The sequence below is a fragment of the Clavelina lepadiformis genome, chromosome 5 (genome assembly GCF_947623445.1).
Source record: "Clavelina lepadiformis chromosome 5, kaClaLepa1.1, whole genome shotgun sequence".
NCBI classification, from domain to species: domain Eukaryota; kingdom Metazoa; phylum Chordata; class Ascidiacea; order Aplousobranchia; family Clavelinidae; genus Clavelina; species Clavelina lepadiformis.
The window spans coordinates 5352400-5361636 of NC_135244.1; positions in this window are offsets into that span (position 1 = coordinate 5352400).

Here is a 9237-nt window from a genome sequence, read left to right on the forward strand (position 1 = left end):
TATTTGCTTTGTCGCTAAGAAATTCTCATATTATACTACTAAACAATGGCTTGTGTTAAAAACATTTACCACGAAGACAATCGTAGTAGAGGATATTAAAACCTACTTTGACCTACCACACAAAGCTGGATCATATGTATAATGATAATAATTTGTCAAGAAAATGATTAAGAACTACGCATTTAAAAGGTATACTATGGTGGTCCAAAAACTTTCTCAGAAAATAATATTTACATAATGATATAATTTAAGATACAGTTGAGCTAGAAAATTTAAACTTTCGTAGCCTGTAAAAATGTCTTCGCACTAAAGTTCTACTAACCAGATCTTGCTAAAATTGTTAACCTCACCACAAGGTTTAACATTAATGTATGAAAACAAGATCACCCAGACACAAAAAGATCTGAAGAAATTTGGAAATAGAACTGGAAAAAAATTATAATCACAAGTTGGATGTGTGTCAATGTCAATAGATTTTGATTATTGAAAATTGATGGCTGTGCATCTCAAAAGGCATTTGGTTGTTGTGGTGAAATGCCAGTCTAAATCTTAAAAGAAACTAACTTGTGAGTATTCACAACGTACTTAAATCCAGGAAGCTCAAGTAAAAATTTCAATTACAACAAATTTTCAGCAAGAGCAATTTACGTAATTAAGCAGCCAACAAAAATTTCATCAACTAAAGTGAGAAAAACAAAGACCTGCATTGTAAATTGGTCAGGTTTTGTTTTTATTACCATCATCTAACATCAGTTTTGAATTAGCTCAGAATTGATACTAACTTCTTTCACAATGTAACACATATTTTTTCTCTGTATTAGCACAAAATTTGTTACATATAGAAAAACATTCTTGAACATTTGCCAGGTTTTTAAACCACCATAAATTTCAAAAATTGACACACCTCAGTACATCGTATAGTATCATATCACAAGAAAGTAAGGTAGATACATCCTGCATAACCCTTTCAACTTTAAGGTAAGACAAAATAGAAACAATGCCTGGCTGTCAGGCTGCTGGTTCTAATACATCCTTGCCTGTAAAGCTGCGTGCCTTAATTATCCAAAGGCAGCTAGCTAGAAATACAGAAGTGCTTCCCAATATGTAGCCTGGGAGGCTACAGTTAATCCCATGGATATAACGTTTTAGGTTACTTTAAGAAGTTGATTGATTGAGTCTAGTTTTGAGTCGTACCGTATGGTTTAAATTGAAAAATTGAGTTGCAGTAATTGCTACAAGCTGCGGTTAGTTCTGGCTGGCTTTCGTAATCATTAAACCGTTTTCCTTTAACTTTATCCGAGAAATTTTTAGCAGCGGCTTTAGGTAACGTGATTAAGCCTGAGGGCACTGAGTTCGCCGAGTTGTCTAAGTCGGAATCTCCAGTCTGCGCTAGGAAATGGCTAGTCAGGTTTGCAATGTCATTCATGCGTGCAATCCTGCACATAAGAGCGAGATTTTTATCTTACCTTGCAAGCAGTGCATTTCTTGCCGATGTGAGTTTTTTATTTTCGAAATAGAACAACTTTTGGGACTTTAAACGTGCAATACTGTACACACCTGCATTAAAAAAATGTTTTATGCTTAAAATGATAAAAAGTTAACGTACATAACGTTATAACATATATATATATAAGTGGTTATATATATATATTAACATATTTCCTCAATGGTTCAGACAGTAAAAAAGGCAGAAAAATATTCCAAGTTTTCAATGATAGAGTTTTGCATCAAATATTAACAGAATAAAAAGTTAATTCCCCGTGCAACTTTGAGCTTAAATACGTGTCCGTCTGGTCTGCCGTTGTGAAGGTTGGCAGTCTGACACTTGTAAACTGAAGCGTCTCTTAAGATAAATGAACTTTTAACCTGGTAATAATGCGTTGACTCCAATGGGTGACATTCTGAAAACACCAACTGTGACACTCACATTCGTAGTCGAAAACGACGCTTTTAGTCGTAGATTACCTCCGAGCTAACCCGAATCGCTTTTTGCTACAAGTAAAATTAGGCTAATATAACTACAGTACTGACTCATAATATTCATCAGTTCTACAAACCAATAATTCTTGAACTCGAGACTAAACAACGACACAACGTAGATAAAGCAATGTATGTCTTGGTACTACTGTACCAGATAAAATTTCTTTGCTCGAAGGTTCCTTCTAACTGCAATTTTAAAGCAATTTGACGTATTCGCTCGTTTTGCGTCTGCAACATGTGAGAAAGTCAGACTTGCATTCAGAATAGTAGCCTACCTTTCCTTAGAATTAACTTCAGGTAACTCACCCGTTAAGTGTAGTTGCAGTTCAGAGTGCCGACTCCAACATGGGCGCTCACCTACAAACAAATAAAATTTTATTTAACTTATCTGTTTCAACACCACCACGGTTCACCTGTGGTTTTAACTAAAGGAAGCTTAGGGGGAAGCGTGTAAAATGTGCCAACGCGCGCGAATATACAGCAAATAATTAGCGTGGTTAACATCAGAAAGAATGTAAAATATGCACCAAAGCGAAAGAAAAATGTTCATTCTCATTCGTATTTGGAAGTGAAGCGCCAGAAATGTTTTTCAGAGAGAGACAGAAGTATTTATGGAATTAATGTAAATTACTGTTGAACACAAAATCAAAGTCTGTGGCAGCGACATGCCTGACCATCATTTGTGTCTGCTGCCTCAGATTTTGTGTGAATTCACTGCTAAACAAAAAGTTATGGGCGCATTGGCCTATTATGCAATACAAAGGTTAATTAACAGCACAAGTCATCCACCAATGAGAGCATACAGCTATCAAAACAGGATGTTACCATTAGGCCTACTGTTTTCTATAATCTATACAATCGTAAACATTATGTCAATTTCAAACAGTAAGGTCAAACTGTTGCAAAAATGCCGATGGCACACGATAAATGGAATACAGGAATGTTATGCAATTTTGTAACGCAACGAACGGAAATTTAACCAAATCGGAACTTTCCGATAAGGACGGCAAAAAGAATTGGAAACAACCAAACAAAAAGCAATCAGGTTGCATTTTTTGCAAATAAAGATAATTGAGGTAAGCTACTTTGTCTCTCAAGAAACCCTGCTCAGTGCTCGCTGAAGTGTGGCGAACTATTGAACAAGGTCGAAAAGTTCAAGTAGCCTTCCTGGGAGTGTAAATAACAGGTGATTCAGGTCGAAACACCTGAATTGTAAAAACAAGTGCAGGCATGTGTGAGCCAAGGTTCAGCTGTCATGAAGCGAAAGCTAAGACCGCTAAGCTACAGTTTTTCTAATTCTCACCTATTGCCATGAATCTCATGTCGGCTCTTACCGCTAATAATGCGGCGAGCCTGATACTCCGAGGCGCTATTGCTGCAATGCCTATTATTATTATTATTATTCGTTAGTGCATAGGTGTCAAACTCCCGGCCCGCGGGCCACATCCGGCCCGCTTTACAATAAAACTTGGCCCGTAATGCTATTTTATACATGGAACTATTTCCGGCCCGCGAGATCATTGTGCAGTATAACTTAGTTTTTTCAAGCAAGAAACAAGATTATAACAAATCGCACAATACAGCAGCACAACAGTTGCCTCATCATACGATAGAATAAATCGATTTATTCCCAGCCAAAACCGTCAAAAAAAACAAAAATTTGGTGTTGTTTCGCTGCCTGTTCCAATTCATGTTTCGTGTCACGAAACGTTCAATCAAGTTTTATCCTTACGGCCCGCGGCGTTAAATAAGTTTTGAGTTTTGGCCCCTGGTGCGATTGAGTTTGACACCCCTGCGTTAGTGGGTAGTGGCTATCTTCTTCAAACACTCTTGGACAAAACATTAACTACATATGCTGCTATTCAGTGGTTCTAGTGAATAGTTTCAACTTCCGCCAACACTAAACAAATATAACATGGTTTCAATCGAAACCAGTCTACCTGTACAATAAGGTTAGTACTGTACCATACTTTTCGCTCTCTACAGTTGCATACTATACACAGTCAATGGCGAAAAATAAGAGATATCCTATGTATACATATATAGGATATCCATGATATGGGATACTTGTTCAAAAACTATCTCGGTACACGGCGCTCGAGCGATGAGGAATCATCGCCGAGTTTAAGTCGTGCGAAGACATTCCTCAGTCCGATGATATGATTGATAGGCCTACCATGCCGTACCTCAGTCCTCCATACTATTATTGTAGCCTAATAACCGAAATAGTGCTCTCGCGGGTGCAGGCGTCAGATTTGTGGTGAATGAAGTCCCAAACTATGACGGTATGTAGGCCTATAGTTGGAATAAAATTGAAAAAAAACTTGATATTTTACTCATATGTAGGCTTGCGCCAGCGGGCCGTGTCAGGCCAGTGGAAATTTTGTATCACTAATGAATGAATAGTTAACCAACAGATAATGGTCATTATGACATTATAGCTTACTGCTAATCAACAATAGACTTCATTATGCTGCCAAATATGCTTACAACGTAGTAGTTAGTTTTGTGTACAACAAACGCAGTACATGACTGCAAATGGAAGGTCTGTTAGATTAGAAAGTATACTGTAGTTTAGCTTCCATTTAGCACACTCACAGAAACTGTAACTTTTATGATTTTTGGCAATATTTTGTAAATGTCTCAAGTCCCAACGTCGATGACCAAAAAGGGTTAGAAACTGTTGTTTTGCGGGATGTTCAGGAAATACCATAGTGGCATAGTCCATGGATTTGTTTAGCTAGTTAAAAATCCATCTAACCATGCTTTGTACTGGATATTGTATACTGACTGCAAGCATTATTGCTGTAGACAAGTATAGGAACTGCAAGGGTGTTATGCTGTATTGAGAAATTCTAAGTCTAACTCCGATGGATTTCAGTTGGTAGTTTGTAAAATCCAGGTGAAGAGGCAAGTCGTAATAAGCCTTCACTCATAAGTAGCCTACTTCTCAAATATTCCCGTGTCCTACGTGCTCATGTGCGTTACGCATACTATATTAAATTTTTTTGGAAATATTACGTTTGTATGCATACCTATACGTATTAGATATGGTAGTAGTGGTAGGCTAGCTAACGCTTTTTGGATGGAATACGTCTCCATAGGTAGGTGATTAGTAGCAGGTAATGTTTTCTGCATAACCGTACAGAAACATGTTACACATAACAGTACAGAACTGGTAACGCATTCTTGCTTTTACCGTAGTTACCGGACACGGACTAGGCTAGAACGAACAGCCAAGACTGCACCCTGTACTGTAGGTTTGAATCTACATCAACCAGTACAAATACACCAACGGTAAGCTAGCTTAGGCTTGTTTATTGCTGTTGCAAAATGTTCCTGTTTTGTATGCATTAATTATACCTATTACTACAGTGTTTACTTGTCGGTCGGACGAAACTCTTCTCATATTGACTATTTCACCGTAATATTTAGATCGCGCAGCCTATTGTTGAAGCTAGGCGGTTAGGTTAGGTCTTAACCGTTAGGAGAATGAGTATGCAAAAAGTTGATTTTAGCTGCTTAAGGTTTTTTTGAGTTAGATTTAGATTAGAAGGTAGATTTAAAGTTAGGTTCAAGTTACTATGTTATTACATGTAAGTTAGGTTACCAAGAAACTGAGAAAAATACCTTCGAACGTACGATGTTTTCCGGTGAAATAGTTCTAGCCAATGTTTTTTCATACTTGGTACGAATACCTTGGTCATCCTTATTGTTTCCTTTGACATCTATGCCATAGTTGGGCTTCTTGTCATTTATTTATAGCAATAACTGCTTAACTAGGCCTACTACATATTAGTAGAAATCCTTTCACCGGTATACTTGCTGACAACTAACTTACTCTTTGATTTAAGACCTACTTGTTTTTGAAGTTTTTCCTCACTTTGAGCTTAACCCAAACTTTATATGGCTATATGCTTATTGAAAAAACGTATGTGAACTATCTGCGCTGCTCAGACTATGTGCGATACAGAGGCCCCCGGCTTATAAAATGTCTATGTGCAATGTACATTTGATATCACTAGGGCGATTATTTTTTGACCTAAAAAACGAAAGTTTTTGACCTAAAAATTAAAAATTTTGAAAATTTTGACATTAAAAAACTTTTTTTTAACAAATTTTGACGTATGAAGAACTCAAGTAGTTAAATTACGCATTATTGTAAAAAAAGTTAAAATTTATAGTAGTAAAGAAGGGCAAAAATCTGAACACAGACCTAGCCTATTCTGAAAAGGGAAATAAGCTAATTACAAATCACTGCCAAAAAAACTGCAGCTAAAACACAACAAAAACTGTTTAATACATTTGTCTAAACCAGCGGTTCCCAAACTGGGGTCCGCGGACCAACTGGGTTCCGTATAGCAGTTTCAGAGGGTCCGCAATAAGAATTAGTCTTCAAAGCTTTATAGCAGTTTCAGAGGGTACACGACATGAGAGTTGCGCTATCCAAAACCAAACCAAACATTGGTGAGTTAATTGCAGCAAAACAAGTGCACCCGTCCCATTAAACGCTTACCGTATTTGTTAGTTTTTGCTTTTTCTTTCATTGGTGTGGTTTTTGCAAAACTCACAAAACAAAAACAACAAAACTCTGCAGAAATTGCTTTACAGTTTACACTTTTACAGCAACTTTGCAGGTATAACGACAATTTTTATTGTTAACGACCCGCAAAATGGCGCATCGGTGCCGTAACAAAAAATACAGGACAGGTAGTTGTAAATCTAATACAATGCGATTGGAGCTGAAATAAGAGAGTGAGACACATGCAAAACTCACATTGTATAATTCTTATTGCAGTGCGGAGGTTCTTTAAAAACTTTAAACCCATTTGATTATTATCAATAAGAAGATTATTCAGCCGAATAGGGGCTATTCCGTTCTTTGTCATCCGAAAATTGATACTCTCCTTGGTTTAAAAGCAAAGTAGGCTACTATCCCATTTTTGAATTGTATTTATCCTTAATGGTTTCTGTTTAGTTTCACAGTGACTTAAATTAGTAGCCTACTATCTATTGTTTTAGGTATGTGCATGAGTACTGAGTAGGGCCCGCAAAAGTCAATAAAGTCAAAATTTTTTAAGGACCTCGTCTGACCACGAATCAAAGAATAAAGTTGTTTTCAGCACCTAGGGGATTGTTTCTAAGAAGTTTATAGATCAAAATAAAGTCAAAATTTACAATAAAGTCAAAATTTGTCAAATTATGGCTTTTGACAAAGTTTTTGTGTTTTTTGAGAGTAATTTTTGTAAAAATCCTCGTGGAAGCATTGTAAATCAGGAACTGCGACACAATTAAACCATATTAACCCATAAAAACAGGAAATAAGTCACAATGCCCACTTGGATCAGCGGTAACTTTTATCGCAAATTGTCCATCGTTTATTCATTGTTGCGTATTTAAATAATTCTTATAAAACACTTCCTCTTCATAAACGTGGTCTTTTCGAAGATCAACAGTCTGGATTTTAGGAATAGCCTACTGACATTCCGTATTAGGCTACAAAAATGCCTAAGCAAGCTAAATCGTCTTCAGCAAAAGTTAGACAGATTTGTCGAGATTTTTCTGATTAATTGTTTAATCTGCAGTTTATTAGAATTTACCATGCGGAGAAAATCGAGGCAAAGTGCCTTTTTCACAAGGACAAAATAACACAAGCTATCTAAATCTATCGCCAAAAAACACGACGCACTTTTTATAATCAATATAACACCTTGACTTTTCGATAAAATATTACGTTTGGGTCTGAAATCGACAAAATGTTATGTTTGGGTAACTGGAGGAAGAACTGTGGCCTCTACAAATAAGCAATTTCGTTAGGTCAAAATAAAGTCAAAATTTGATAAAAATAAAGTCAAAAAAATTTTTTTTTAGGTCAAAATAAAAATGGCCCTACTAATGAGTAGTAAGCAGTCTTTTAACATGAAACATACTTAAAATAGTTGTTACGTGTAATCGTATCTCCCGCGATATATCAATAATTTCAGTACTTAGTGAAAAATGTCGTGCGATTAACACTTTGTCGAATTAACCCGCAATATCGTGTGAGACCTCGGCGCCATTAAGGTTCTGTGGTCTCTCTATACGGTACATCTTAACAACCCCATCATTCATTATGAATGGCGATGGGCCGGATCAATGAGTGAGTTACCCGCTCCTATCATCTTTATTTCTTTAAAATACGTTTCATCACGTGATCGTGTAAATGTCACGCGCGGACTAAAAGAGTCCACAAAGCTGATTTAAATGCTGGAGTGTATAGTACGGCCACGCAGCTGGTTTGCCTTGCAGGTAGATTATTTTGCGTGGTTTCGAAGCCGGCGTATGTAAGACTGGCGCGCAGTGCATTAAACCTGAACCGCTTATTACTGGGCAATAATTAATGCTTCGGTAAAGGTGATGCGAAGCAGATAGTGGCTATGATAGCTTCAAAACTTCAGAGTTGCTTCAAACTGACGAGAAAGAGCGTTCTATTCTGTTTTAGGCTGAACTTTCCAATAATAAGATATCATTAGGAAAGCGCCAAAAATTTGGCAAGCTATTTTTAGTTTAGATAACATAAAGACTGCGTTCGAAAAAATCATTCATGCCTTGGCAGACTTTCGTTTGAGCTGGATGACATGCCGGTAACGTTAATCAAGCAACAAAACAACGGTACAGTACCCTTACCGCATAAGAAGATAAAGTTCTGAAAATTATAAGACCTTGGCTCGAATAGCTGGCGATGAGGTAAAAGCCATGGTAGCGTTAGTGTGATATGCTTCATAGAGCTTGAACGAAAGGTATTTTAACATATATGGAGAAGAGCGTATATAGACCTTTCATATTCTTGCCGCCTGCTTGCTCCAAGTCTAAGCGCTGAAGAAGTTCACAAGTTAGTTGAATGTTAGTGTATAGCGTATTTGCTGGATTTTGTCAAATCCATGATCAGTTTTACCATGGTGCTCATTGATCAACAAACGCTAAGCTGAAAGTATTTTCTTTCTTTATGAATTTCACGCTGTATGGCTTATTTAAATGTAACGCACAACGTTGATACGCCAGGTTAACGTCACCAAAACAGGTTAGCCAATCCAAGACAAACAAGAATCCGAGAAGGTATGCAATTGAGTTAAGCAACTGTGGTATTTCCGCACAGGTCAATATTGTAACTTGGCTGTCACCAGCTGTAAAAAGGCAACCCGAAGTTTGCATTTAAAATTATTTTTTATTCCCGGTTCATGCGTTGCAGAACTGCGGCGCAAACTCGTTAACAAACGT